This window comes from Molothrus ater, chromosome 1, assembly GCF_012460135.2.
Source record: "Molothrus ater isolate BHLD 08-10-18 breed brown headed cowbird chromosome 1, BPBGC_Mater_1.1, whole genome shotgun sequence".
Taxonomy (NCBI): domain Eukaryota; kingdom Metazoa; phylum Chordata; class Aves; order Passeriformes; family Icteridae; genus Molothrus; species Molothrus ater.
The window spans coordinates 43,680,111-43,694,174 of record NC_050478.2 but is presented as its reverse complement, the minus strand read 5'-3'; positions in this window follow the sequence as shown (position 1 = coordinate 43,694,174).

The following is a 14,064-nucleotide window of genomic DNA, read 5'->3' as shown; positions in this document are numbered from 1 at the left end:
GATCATTTCTGTTGGAATACCAAAGACCTGAGCTCTGATCTTGCTTTTTCATCCAACTGGCACCCTCTGCCCATGAACTGAAAATCACTGCTTGGGAATAATTCCATTTGGGGCTTAAATTAATGTTTGCTGTCATGGCAGTAACTTTGGACACTACAACAGAACCCAGAAGAGAAAGTCAGCTGAGAAAATGAGTGCAGTTTTTAGTATGAATACAGAAAATTATTTAAATTATTTGCTGTAATGTAATGAGTAAATGCTGAAGATGGGGTCCTCTGTGCTGTGGTGCTTCCTGCTGCTTCTCAAATTCATGTGTGTAAAGTCTGGCATAAGATGTACACATTGAAGTCAAATGTGTACAAATCTGCATGTGATATGCACAAATCCAGATTTGGGGTTTTGGAAGAGGCAGGATTGCAAGGTGGGGTTGTAGCAAAAAATTCACTTAAACCAGTTTCATATCAATCAAGTTGTGCTATATAATTTGCTTCACATTTCCCTGGGTGACACAGTCTTCCAGTCAGCTAAATCAAGCTTTCATTTCTCTGTTTTCATCTCCTTCCTCACTTCCTTTCTAAGTAGTAGAAAACCTTTAAAAATGTGGGGTTTTTTAGGCACTCAAAACCTTGAAGAAGATCCCTTGGCAAGCTGATTGTCTATTGAAAAGCAGAATGACTCATAATTCATAGGCAAGAGTCATTTTATAAAAGTTTCTTTTTTTATTTCTAAAAGATCAAAGGGAAAGATCAAGATTTCTGAAACAGAGTCTTTTCTGCACATGGCCTCTCTTGAAGTGATGTTCCCCAAATTCCCACTATATCCCACCTGAACCTTTTTGTTGCTCCATGCAATAGTGACCTTCCAGCACAAATTACAGGTTTTGTGCCTCAGTCTTGCTTAATATACATCTGCCCAGCACCACACAAAATATGCATGAAAATTTGGCATTGGGCAATGAGAGATTTACTACATGGTATGTATTTCAAAATCACAGTTCCTTTCTCTCCAGCAAGCAAGAAAGGCATTTTTGTCCACTGGTTTGTTCTCAAATTGCACCGCCTCTTTCCAAAGGGAGATTTTTCTCTGGAGTTACCATGTTCTTCCTTAGGCTAGCTTGAAATTTTCCTTTATTGGAATATTTCCTTTATATTAGAGCTGCATATGAGAAATAGCTTGATAGAAAAGAAACATTTTATTTCATTTCCCTCATCTTTCATTTCCCTTGATCACAAGTTGAGAGAGAAATGCTTTCCTTGCATGGCACTTAAAGAGAAAATCAATTGTTTTCTGTGAAATTGCCAGTTGCTTTCTGACCTGCTACTTTACCCCCTCAGAACAAGGTGCCATGAAATGTCCTTTGGCTCTTTGTCACCCACTCGTGGATCCATACAGCCGTGGCTGTGAGCCCAAAGGCCATCATCCTGCAGGCACAGCAGGCACCAGAGACTTGAGAATGTTTCAAGCCTTGTTATTTGAAGCTGCTGGACCCTTTAATGGTGTGGCTGCTCAATCCTGCCTGTTTATGGGCTGCACTTAGGGCACTGACCCACCCCCATCGTATACACAGTGTGGAAGGAGTTTCAGGGAGGCTTTGTCTTCTGATGCTACTGAAAAGCCAAGGAGTGCTTTGGAAGCGCAGTTTGCTGAGTGGCTGTTAAAGCCATGAACTCTTACCCACTCTGAGTTAGGAGCTGAATAACCCAAGCACCACAGCACATAAACTGACGTGCCTGTCCTCCAGCCCTTGCTGTATGTTATTTCTGATCAGCAGTCTCACTGACAGCCTTTCAAGCTTCACCTGTTTACAGCTCAGTGCAACTGCTCCAGTTGGCAAAACAGTCTGTTCTCTGCACTCTTTGAAAAAAACTCAAATGGAGTCCTGAAACTTCAGTGTAGAGACAAAACAAAAGTGTTGGTCTGCTCCCCTATTGTGCATCCCCCCCAGTCAGATGTACCATGCTTACTGATGTCCAAAATACATGCTTTGATGTGAGCACAAAGCTTGCTGTCATCTGAAATGCAGACTGTATCAGAAATACCAGGTGGTGTCATCTGAAGCCAGTGCTTTAACTGGTCATCTTCTATTAATCACTTAATAAGCTTTATTGTGGATGATTAAAAGTAACTGCATATTTTCAAATACAGAGAGATTTTGACAAAACAATTTCATAGTTATTACTCATCAGGTAAAAATAATTGTAAGTAAAGAACTGGGCAGTAGTAATGCATTAGGTTTCTTACATGTGAATATACAAATGAGATATTTCCACATTTTTAAAACGGCAATTATCTGTAAATTCACATGTAAGAAACCTAATGCATTACTAGTGCCCAGTTCTTTACTTACAAAGTATTTTTCAAAGCAGACTCTTACCTTTCCAAATGCTATTTATGTGCATTTATATTTATACTAGTAGGCAGTGGCTTCAAGAAAGCACAAGTCTGAGACATCAGTATACCACAAGATTCATCCCACAGACTGTGGACTTTAAATGAAACTTGACTCAGGACAAGTGTGTGTGAGGTCCTGGAGAAGCAGGGACTGCTCTGAAAGGGCTTTGAAGGAGAAGAGAGTCAACAGCTGAGGACTGGGCACGTTGTTAGAGCTGTGCTGCACCAAGGGCAACACCTGAGAGCTGATGGAGAGAGAGGGAGTGAGGAGGAAGGTGTGTGTAAGGAGTGTGAGCAGCCCAGCACTGCAGGCACTGGGGCATGGTGTGGAGATGAGCAGCTGAGGAAGGAGGCACTGAGGAATTTGCAGAGAAGCAGTTCTGATGGTTCTGACAGGAGGGACTTGGCTTCGTGCTGCAGGTTGGTGGGAGCAAGGGAACAGGCTGCAAAACCAGGATGGATGTGGGTAGCAAACCTAGGAAGTGTTTGTAGCTAAGGACTGCATTGAAAGGATCCAGCTTGGGCATCATCTGGGAGAGCAAACTGACAAAATCAGATAGATGAACTCTCAGGAGAGCAAGGTTGGAAAGAGATGGGGGAGATAAAGATGCCTCACACACTTGGTGAGCCTGCTTTAACCCAGCTGAAAAGATAAGCAACCCTTCTGAAACGAGAAATTCAGGCACATAATCTTCAGAAGAGAAATCCAGGCACTGAATTATTTCCTGAGGAAAGCGCCTGCCGGTTGCCTGCAGGTAGGCTTTCATTCCCTGATTAAGGGCAGGATTTAAATTTAAGCCCCATCCTTAGCTGGCTTAAGTAATCCCCTGCTTGCTGTGCCTGCTGCTGTGCACTTTTGGTACCAAGATTATTTTGTAAGGGGCCAGCAGGATGTACAGACCTCACATTTTGAAATGCAAGGACGATCCATGCCGAGGAGTCGCCAACCTCTGCCTCTCTGTTCTCCTTTCATCTGCTTCTGTTGCCTCCCTGTGGCACTGGCTGCCAGTCATTTAATAACAAACTGAATTCCTGCCAGTCACTTGTTGGGCGTGTGGTGGCCAGTGAACTTTGTGCAACAGCTGGCAAGAAGCAGAGAAATGGGGTGCAGCTCATTAGAATGGTGGAGGAGGAGGAGGAGGAGGAGGAGAAAGTTTTGTGGAAGGAGTTGCGCAGAGAAAAGATTCATCCTGCATCTGGTACGCACCCAAAAGTAGCTACAGTGCAATATTGGAGGTTCACTTGGAATTGAACATGTGCCTGACAGGCTCTGTGACTGATCACATCTGTGCCTTCCTGGCAGTTCTTATCCAGCACAGGTTGTGTTAACATCTCCAGAAAGCTGTTGACAGACAAAATCCTAAAAGGTGATAATATCTTGAAAACAGCTCAGCCTTCTTCTCTCTTCTTTTTTCTTTTTTTTTTTTTCCTTGCCTTGTTTTAATAATGTTTCTCTTATTTTCTTTTTTTTTTTTTTCTTTCTTTTGTTTTCTTTTTGTTTTTTCCTTCAGTACCTCACTCTAGCTGCCAGCCAGGTCAGTAATCCCTGATCAGCTGTTGTCAGGCACTGCAGATTTAGTGTCACAGCAGTGGTATTTGGGCTGTGTTCTGCACAGGTATTTCAAGCTTTTTTTCTCCTGTGAGAAGCAGAAGATTCTTGGCTACCTCATTGCAGAGCTGGAAAATAGATTTTATTTCACATTAATGTAACCTGCTTGTCCTCAGCTGCCTTTTTCCCACTCTACTTTGTCCAGTTTTACTTTGTGTTTAAAATAGGAAACAGCAGGGCAGGATCTGACCATTTTTGCACCTTGAAGTATTCCAAAGCCAAACTTAAACTGATGAACCTTGGAGGATTTTACACACTAGAGACTGGATCTCATAAAACCTAGCTTCAGGTTCACAGACTAAGTAACCATAGTCAAAGTTGACTAAAATTTATCTTTTAGATATAATTTCTAATTTCTTATAGCATCAGTGCAAAGACACACCTTTTAAAAAAATCCCTGAATATAGAAATACACATTTTTGCATATTCTTCTGCACAGTCAGACCAAGCAAACCTGCATGAAAGGATTGAAAGTGGATGTGCCATCCCCACAGCAACAGCAATGCAAAGGAAAGTGGAGGGCAGGATTTCACCTGAGGGACTGGGAAAGTTGGGGGTGACTGGGAAAGCAGTGACTGTAAGACACAGCTTGTACTGGAGGACTGCAGGACCACATGTGCTTCCAGCTCCAGAGAATGTGTGCTCCTCTCCAGCCAAACACTTTCCTGTCACCAGGAGGTGACAGCAGGGCTGTGCTTTCAACCTCAAAACTGATCCCAATGCAACCTGGGGTGAGCCCTCCAGACACAATGTCTCACATCCTGGAAGGGCCTCCCTGCTGTGGCACAGGAAAGCCTTTGCACCCAAACAGCATCAGACTGGCATCTGTCACTGGCAGGGTTCCACAGGGCTCCATTTAGGCCCTGTGCTTTTCAACATCATCAAAAATTACTTGGATGCAGGACTGGAAGGGATAATAAGTTTGGAGATGATACAAAATTTGGATGAGGTGACAAATGCCTTGAGAACCTGCAGAGAAACCTCAACAAGTTAGAGATGGGCAATCACCAACTGTGAAGTTTAACGAGAGAAATACCAAATTCTGTACCTGGCTTGGGGCAACCCTGGAAGTACAGACAGACCAGGGAATGAGAGGCCAGAGAGCAGCACTGTGGAAAGGGAGCTGGGGGTCCTGGTTGATGGCAAGCTGAATGTGAGTCAGCAGTGCCCTGGCAGCCAGGAGGACCAAGTGTGTCCTGGGGGGCATCAGGGACAGCATCACCAGCCAGGCAAGGGAGGGGACTGTCCTGCTCTGGGGGAAGCGAAAAGAAAAGAAAAGAAAAGAAAAGAAAAGAAAAGAAAAGAAAAGAAAAGAAAAGAAAAGAAAAGAAAAGAAAAGAAAAGAAAAGAAAAGAAAAGAAAAGAAAAGAAAAGAAAAGAAAAGAGAAAAAAAGAGAAAAGAGTTTGTTTTGCCTATAATATATTACTAACAAAAGCATGAGACCTGATGTATGTACTTTGCATGGACAGAGGCAGTTCAGCTCTCCTCTGTGTGCTAAGGCAGTGTGGCTTTCAAACGGGTTGCAGCAGCACAGACTGCAAAGCAACAAAGCCAGGCCAGCCCTAAGGGACTTGCAATTACTATTCAGTTATTCTTCAGTGCCAAAAAATTTCAGGTCATCTAATTATGGGGTGTGCACCACCAGCAGTGACAGTAGGAAAACAAATGCTTATTGGAAAATTTTCCTCACCTCTGTTTTAACCTTCAAGATGATTTGTATCTTACCCAGTGCTTCAGCATGTGATGATTCAGGTGGGATGTGCAGGAGCTGGTATCAGCTCTGCTGCCCCAGCAGTGAAGCTGCTGCTGCCAGTTATTGACTTTATGGGGAGTGCTGACAGCTCTTTGCTGAGCTCAGAGCTGTTTCCCATTCCTCACTGCCCACAAAGGGCCCCCACTGCCCCATGAGCTGTCTCAAGGTTTGCTGGCACCATCTTATTCCCCAGCTCCATTAAACAAACAGCTGTGGGGCCACCAAACCAGTTGGGCTGTTCCAAGACACTTCTGTGCTGCAGGTCCAGGCCAGACTGGAGGCTGGTGCTCCCTGTGAACAGAACAGCTCATCCTGCACTGCCTGTGTTTAGGAGGGCTTGTGCTGTCTGTACTCATGCCTTGGATCCAAATTCCTTCAGCAGAGCAGGGAGTGATGCAGTCTCTGGGTACAAGGAAAATCGAATGGATTTTTGCTGATGCCATAATAGAACCACATCACTGGGGCTACAATAGACATAGATGAGGAGATATACTTGAGTCTTTGAAAGAACCAAAAAGCAAAAGTTGGTTTTCTTAAAGTAAATTGTTAGCAGCTTCTCACCATCTTTCCTTTTATTAATCTCATGTTTGCACAAACACTGTGAAATCCAAGCAGAATATGAAGTATCTTGTTAAAGGCAACTGATATCCAATCCTAGTGCCACAATCTCATAAGTGTCCCAGGCAAAAAAAATGAGAGTGGAGACAAGCTCTATTTGCAAGCTTCATTACCACAACAAATCTAAATAATCAATCCATTCTTTTTCCTTGTACTGTGACCACACTTTTTTCTTTCTTATCATGTCTGTCTAATTGAGGTGCAAAACAATGTGCAGAGGCCAGCCCTCGACTTAAAAGTATTCACTTTTCATACATCACCTGTTGTTTAGGTTGAATGGGCTTCCCTTACCCAGGGATACCTCTGCCTTTTGAGCTTTTAAGCTAATCTGATTTATCTGCTTATTGTTAGTTGAGGGTCTTCTCTGGAAATCCTTATTCTGAGCCTAATATTACTATTTACTCTCATCAATTGCTGCTGCAGCATCAATAATGACTACAAAGTGGCCCTTTCCTTCACTGTACTTCTGGGGTGGACTGTGCCTGGAATTTGGTGTACTTTTGGGATGATATTTGCCTGGAAATGCTACAGAAGTCTGCAAGAGAGGAGCCACAGGAGCTGTGCCTCTTTGCTGCTCAGCCCCTCTCTGTGGAGGGAACTGAGCTGCACCACTGGTCGGTAGAGGAGGATCCCAAGGGCTGGTGGCTCCCATGGAAGAGCTGCATTCTCCAGGTCCTGATGATAAACCTATGTGAATTTTGGGATGGATGAAGAAAACCAACGAAATTGAACTACTGAATAATGTGAAACAGAGATAATTAGGACCCTGACTGTACTTCATATTCTACTTGTAGTGAATTTGCAGAAAGCACTTAAATTTAGCCTCCTATAGTCAGTTTTGCTTATTTTCCAACTATGGACATCTCAGAAGATGTTTAAATTGTTTGACTACTTACTTAGGTACATCAAATTTAGATGTAAGAAATTTAAGACAGTCTTGAAAAAATGTTCTGACCTGCTGTGTTAGATCTTTGCATTCTGCTCCTCACACTCTTGTCTGAGATGGAATAATGTCTACAAATTGTGGCATGAGAGGTTCAGATTAGACATTAGGAAAAGATTCCTCCATGCTGGAAGAGGATACTGAGAAGTTGTAGATTAAGTGTCCAGACCAGTGTCTGAGGGAGAGTCAGAGACGTGGAACTGCTGTACATTGGAATCAGTGGTGCTCAGCCAGCATTTCTGGGACTCTGAAAACTACCCTAGACTGTCTGTATTTCAAATACAGGCAGAAAGTTGATATTCATAGCTATGAAATGGCCAGAAACAAACAACACAAATACTTGTTCTACTGTGTATTCAGAAAAGAATGGAATTTATTTTGGTTTTTAATGCAATCAAATCCTTGCTGTGCATTGTCCATCCCCAACAAGCCAATCTTGCTTCTCCTGACTATAGCTGCAGCTTAATCACTTGCTATGTTTCTGACTGGAGCAAGCCATGTGGTATAATCATGTTTTCAAACATAAACTCAGTCTGAAAGTTAGCTTTGTTTTTTGAAATAATCTTTAGCTTTGTTTTTTCCAAAAATCTTCAGCAACACTTGATGGATCTGCCTGTTTAACTGGTTCTCATTGGTCTTTCACAGGTTCTCGTTGGTCTTTCCCCAACCAGGCTTTCATTGGATGTGTGAGTGAAGGGGAGCAGTGGTGCTGTTGTGAGTTCCTGCTCTGAGCAGGAGGGATGTGTGTACAGGTTGGGGCAGCCCCTGAGGGGTTTTACACCTGTAGAATTCCCAAGGTGTATGAGTCTTTGCTAGATGCCATGAGATATGTCCTTGGAAAAGCTACTGATAACTTATAATTTCCTGTGCCAGACCCTGATGAGCTGTCACCTCTGAGCTGCCAGGTCTTGAGATGTGTTCAGACTCCAAAATTTTTGTTCCAAGACACTGCACCAGCTTCTTCCATCAGGGAGAGCAGCTGTTTTTTCCCCATGTGAATAGGGCCTGACAGGCCTCACAAGCAGTCCTGCTGCACTGCACAGAGTGAGGCTGGAGGACAAAGCCTGGGCCACTGGGAATTGTTGGGATACACCCATAGCTGGCCAGCACTGTCCTTGCTCCAGTGACATCTCCAAGTGTGTGTCCTGTGACAGGGCTCCCATCCCCAGACATTCACCTCTGCCTCTCACTGTACTGTCAGCACACTGGTTCATCTTCTCTACTTTCCCTCCTCACTCCAAATGTTTACTTACATATGTTTCCTCTCCTGAGAAAGCACTGCAGCTTAACATACAGAGGCTGGAGATGCCTTCTCTCTGATTTTCTCCCATAACTGGCTGTGAACTATTTATAGCATCAGTTGAGGTCCATTTTTCCCACCCTTTTATACTCATGATTTAAGCAGAGTTCAAATGCCTGTCTGCATGAGAGGTGTGGGAGGCTTTAAAGAGATGAAAATAACAGGAAGGCAGCTGCTGCTTGTTGGCTCCCTTGGTGCAGCTCAGCACCCCCCTGTCTGTTGGCGGATGGATCAACTCACATTAATCAAAATACAGTTAATATTAAAAAAAAGCAGAGAAACTCTTCTGCCTGGGTGCTAAATTTCTATTCATTCTGTAGTTTAGCTTCTTCCACAGGCTCATCAGAAAACAGAAATCACCATTGTGAGGGTGATTGCTGGAATTCTTCTTAGAGGAGCAGAAGAGGGAGAATGTGATATATTCAGGCTTTACAATAGGGAGGTGCAGAGAGAGAAGTCTCAATTGTTGCTGTGCCTATTATTACCAAAGCCACTTCCAAAGTCTGTAAAATCCTGCCTTGCCAGGTGGGGGCTGGGGAGGTAGCCCTGGGGGTGCTGAGATGCCCATCCCCACAGCTTGTCTGCAGAGAAACCGTTCAGGTGTGGGGCTGGTTTTTGGGCTTGCAGAGCAGACTCGGGCAGCCCTGGAGGATGCTGTGGGAAAGATCCTGCAGGCTGAGTGCCTCACAGCACCCATTGCTCTGAAGCATGGCAAAATGTCATGCCCTGGCGTGAGGACACTGGTTTCCCCTTGGAAATTCTCAGCCAGCTTCAGCAGCCAGTTTGTGTGTTCCCACTAAAGCCATAAACACTTTGGGTGGGTGTGTTTTCATCCTTGGTTGTTTGTAAAAGCCCTCTGCAGTTTGGCTGCTCTGTAAATAGCAATTACTTTTAGTTCCTGATGAGAAATGTCCATGGTACAAAGTCCTACAGGAAAATGCACTTCCTGCCAAGTGCAGATGGAGGGTTTGGAAGGGATTTGCAGCTCCCCACGTGTTACACGGGGCCTAAATAAAGCTCTGAGAGAACACAAAGGATTTGTGCCAAGTGGGATGGATGCCTCAGGTGAAGGTGTCAGGCAGACACCTGGTGTGGCTCTGGGGAATGAAGCCTCTCCCTGGCTCTGCTCTGTGGACCCCTCCATCCACCATCACTCCCCAGCAGTCTGATTGGACTGGGAGGTCAGCTTGGAGGCAGCCGCCCTCCCTGGATCTTCTTGATGGCTGCGTTTGCCCCAGGGAAGAGCAGCCAAAGCCTGGGGAATGTTCTGCTCTTGTAGGCTTGTCCCTGAACCTAAAGCATGCAGCACAACCTCAAAATGCTCAGCCATGCAGAATTATCAGTTGGAATTAAGGTAGAGTGGAGAGGAAGGTCTGGCTGTGCCTAAGGAGACATCCTGTGAGGCCACCCAGGGCTGGTGCTCTGATGTGTCCCTTTGTCAGGGCTGGTGTGTGCCCTGGGGGCCATTTTACCCCAGACACTGCTTGGATGAGATCATGGAGCTGATGGTCCCTGCTCCTCCTCTTCCCCCACTCACATACTCTTGATTTGCTGTGTCTATACTGCTGCCAGGCCTTTTATTAGCATTAGATGAGAGGGGGGACATATGACTAAATGGTCTAATTTTGCACAGCACAAAAATATTGATGAGCAAGAGGCTTAACAACTCATAATAAAAACACAGATGACCTGGCGTGGTAAAACAGTGACTTCTCTATGTATTGTGCAACCTTAGATACAACAGGTAATAAATTGGTAGCAAACTATGGCTGTATTCAAAGACTGATCCTAAAACATTTTTGCTGCATGGATTAGTTGGAAATTGTACTACAAAGAACTTTCTGAAGAAACATCTTTAATTTTCTCTGTTGCTTCAGTCACTGCTAGTAAGTGCCCTGCTTAATTATGAATGTTTCATGTTCTCCCAAGGATTTCGTCCTTTCCTCTTCTCCCATCAGGAACCACCTTCTTCTGTGAATGTCTCAAGATGCCTTAAAGGAAGAAATGTTCTGTGGGATCTTTGCAAGATTTTTGACAGGCTCCTTTAGGTGAGAGTGGGGTTTCACCCATCTATCCCAAAATGGGCAACTGCCATCCTTGTGCACTGCAAATGCCTAAAAACTATTCCTTGTCAGTGGAGGGTTCCTGGGGATATCGGCTGTGGGGTGTCTTCTGCAATGGATGGTGTTCCCTTCCCATATTTAACTGGGACCTGCTTGGTGTGGGGATTGATTTTACCCCATGCTTTAATGGCAGTTCAGCCTAGCTTGTGATCAGAGCTGAAATTGGAGCCACGTTGTGACATTTGAAAAGGCTACAGTGAAAACCCTTTAAATGGTACTGGGTCACTGGGAAAGGACAGAGTTGGTGTCAGTGCAGATGCAGCACTTTAAGGAGCTAAAGTGTTTATGTATAGGCTTCTGCCCTCTTTTTTCCCCTTTTACAAATGGCTTCTGGTCCTGCTTATGTGGAGACAGCTGGGAAAGCACAGTTGAAGGAGAGCTATAAAGATATCTTTCCCAGAGTCCTGTTGTAGGAACACACCCGTTCAGGACAGAAGTTCAGAGAAACTCACTTTGCTGAAGAGGCTTATCTAGATGGGCATGAAGACAGGTCTTGGTTTGCAAAGACAGGTGTCTGCTAAAGAAGGCAGGAGCCTCCCCTGAAATGGAAAAATGTAAACCCCCTCCCTCCGAATTGCTATAAATTAAGGGGCTCTCAGTCAAAAATATGGGAGCAGGATTAACAGTTCTTTATTAGGGAAGAAAATAAAAACATAAAATAAGCAATGAAGTAAACTAAAACAACATTGACAGAGTCAGAACACAACCTGACACCCCGTTGGTCAGGGTGCTGGTAACAGTCCAATTGGAAATGTGGCTGCAGGGCTCCTGGAGTGTCAGATGTGGTTCTGTTGGAGCAGGGATCCTGTAGAAGGGTGCAGTTTTCCTCTGAAGATCCAGTGGAAGAGGCAGCTGTTCCTCTGGGAAATCCAGTGGAGAATTGGTGCTGGTGTTCCAGAAGCTCAAGATTATATCCAGGTAGGAATGCTTGGCTCCTCCCTCTGGGGATGCTATAGTTCTTATCAGTCATGCAGTGACATTCAATAGCCTGTTATCAGCAGATGTCTCCCCGGAGGGAGGATTGGGTGTGGAAGAGATAAGGAAAACTGCCTGTTTAACAGAAGACATCTGCCATACAGATGGCAAATAGAATACAATTTGCTTGGCAATCCAGGAAAACAGGCTAATCCCCACGGGGCTGAACAGAGTTTTGTTGTATAGGGCTGTGGTTCAAGGACCATAATAATCCACACAACAGCTCTGAAGATAGTAGGGTTAGTGTTTCCAGCTTGTTTTTATGCATTTCATAGGGTTTTTTTTTTTTTTTTTATTGTGAGGATGTAGATTTGGAGGCTGTTTGTGTCATCTCCCCAATCTACCCCCTACCTTCTGCAAAAAACAGAGGTTATACTATTTTTCACTAAGAGTAACAATTTTTTTTCTGTGGGACTTGACATAACTGTTTATTTCTGCTATTTCTGAAATCCCTCTGGATAGTTTTTTTCATGCATCAGTTTTTAGGGTTGTATACAAAAATAGTTGAGAATTATGTCTGAATTTCATTCTCTTGGTTTTTATTCATGTCACTAATAATAGCACAGGTTCTGATCACAGTGGCTCAGCATTTAGAGTCAGCCATGTCAGATAATGTGCACATTTTCTTTCTTTAAAAAATGCTTTTCTTTGTCTAAATTAATTGGATCAAATGAAAAAAAAATTATCTAACAGCCCTCAGTGCCTCTGCCTTCCTCTCATTAGAGTCAGTAAACATTTCCCTCTGATTCCTGGAGCCTTTGTGTTAGACCATTATAGAGAATGGGGCTTCTTGAAACAAAAGATATTTTTCCATTCTCATAACTGACAGTCACAAACTTTTAGAATTTGTTCATCAGTTGTTTTGAGCCAGTTCCAAGAAGACCAGTTCCCAGATTCACACAATTGTGTTTGGTTTTGATGGTTTTTTTGGTTTGTTTTTTTTTTATTTCATGATGATGTATTCATCAAGGCAAGATTTGTTTTCACTCTGGAGTAGGGTCATGCTCCCAACTTAAAGGCTGCCAGGATCATCAGTGATCCTTGTAGAAGTGACCTAACTGCACAGACCACTGCATGGACCACCTTAGAGGAAAAGAAGCTTCAGGAATAAAGATGAGTCAGAGAAGGATGTATTCATCATCTGACTGGGGTCACCAACTGCATTGGCCCACAATATGTGAAAGGGTGATTTGCACCAGCTGATGTTTACAATGGTGAAACAAAGGCCTCCTATTTGCCTTGTTCTCCCTGGCATCCTCACACTCCCCAGATCTTTCTGCCTTCATTTGAATAACCTAGGTTATTCACAAAATGAGATGAGTCTGAGATTCATTATGATCAAGGATTTGTCATGTTCTGTCTTGACAAAGAGGCGTGATTAATTCAGAAGTTGCAAGGATGTTTCCCAGCAGTGTGTGTCTCAAAGACCAGAAATACGGGACAAATCAAGGCAGAGTGGGGCAGAAAAATGCTGAGATGCTCTGCTAGGGCTGTAGGCCAGAGCAGCTCCTTTGGCAGCTCTAAGCCACAGCCAGGCTTGGCTCACACAGGACGAGAGGGGCTCATCCACTCTCCACTGCCCTTGGCCACCCCTTGTGCTCAGCAGTCACACACAAGCACCGAGCCTGCATGAAATGACAGAGGGCTGCACTGCTCACCAGCCTGGGACAGCGTGTTAACAAACCCAGGTGCAGTAAAGGCAGGGCTCAACATATTCCTGGGGAGCACTGAAATTCAAGCAATTGCTTTTAGGTAGTCCTTTTCAGAGAGCCCAGATGGGGAGACCACCTGCCTGCCCTGGGCCATTGTGATAAGATGGCAAACTATCTTGGAGCACCTCCCCGCCGTGGGTGGCTGCTCAGCTGGGTCCTTCACAAGGCTTTTGATGTGTTGGGGAATCAAAGGGAGAGACACAAAGAATAGGCAGAAGTCATACATATGAATGTGCACATACATAGACAGTAACCTTTCCTCCTCTGATTACCCTGGCAATAAATGCTTGTGACATCAATACTTTGTGATTACGAGCCCGCGCTGTTACCAAGCGCTGCTTTGGAATTGCAGGTGGGGGAAGAGGAATTAATCGCCTTAGTGTAACATAGCTTAAGTGACAGCTCAATTTCTATAAAGTTACAGAAGTTGGAATGAGCAAACACCATACAGATAAGCCATTAGTTCTGCAGGAAGTTTCACATAATACATGAATTTTTTTTATGTGGCTGCTCTTGGCTGGACATTCTGCTTCATACAAAATAGCACCACGAAGCACTTATGTATGTTCATGTGTGTATGCGCAAGATTTGCATGTTGTATACATGTTTCACATGCATTTTACATGTGTGTATATAAAT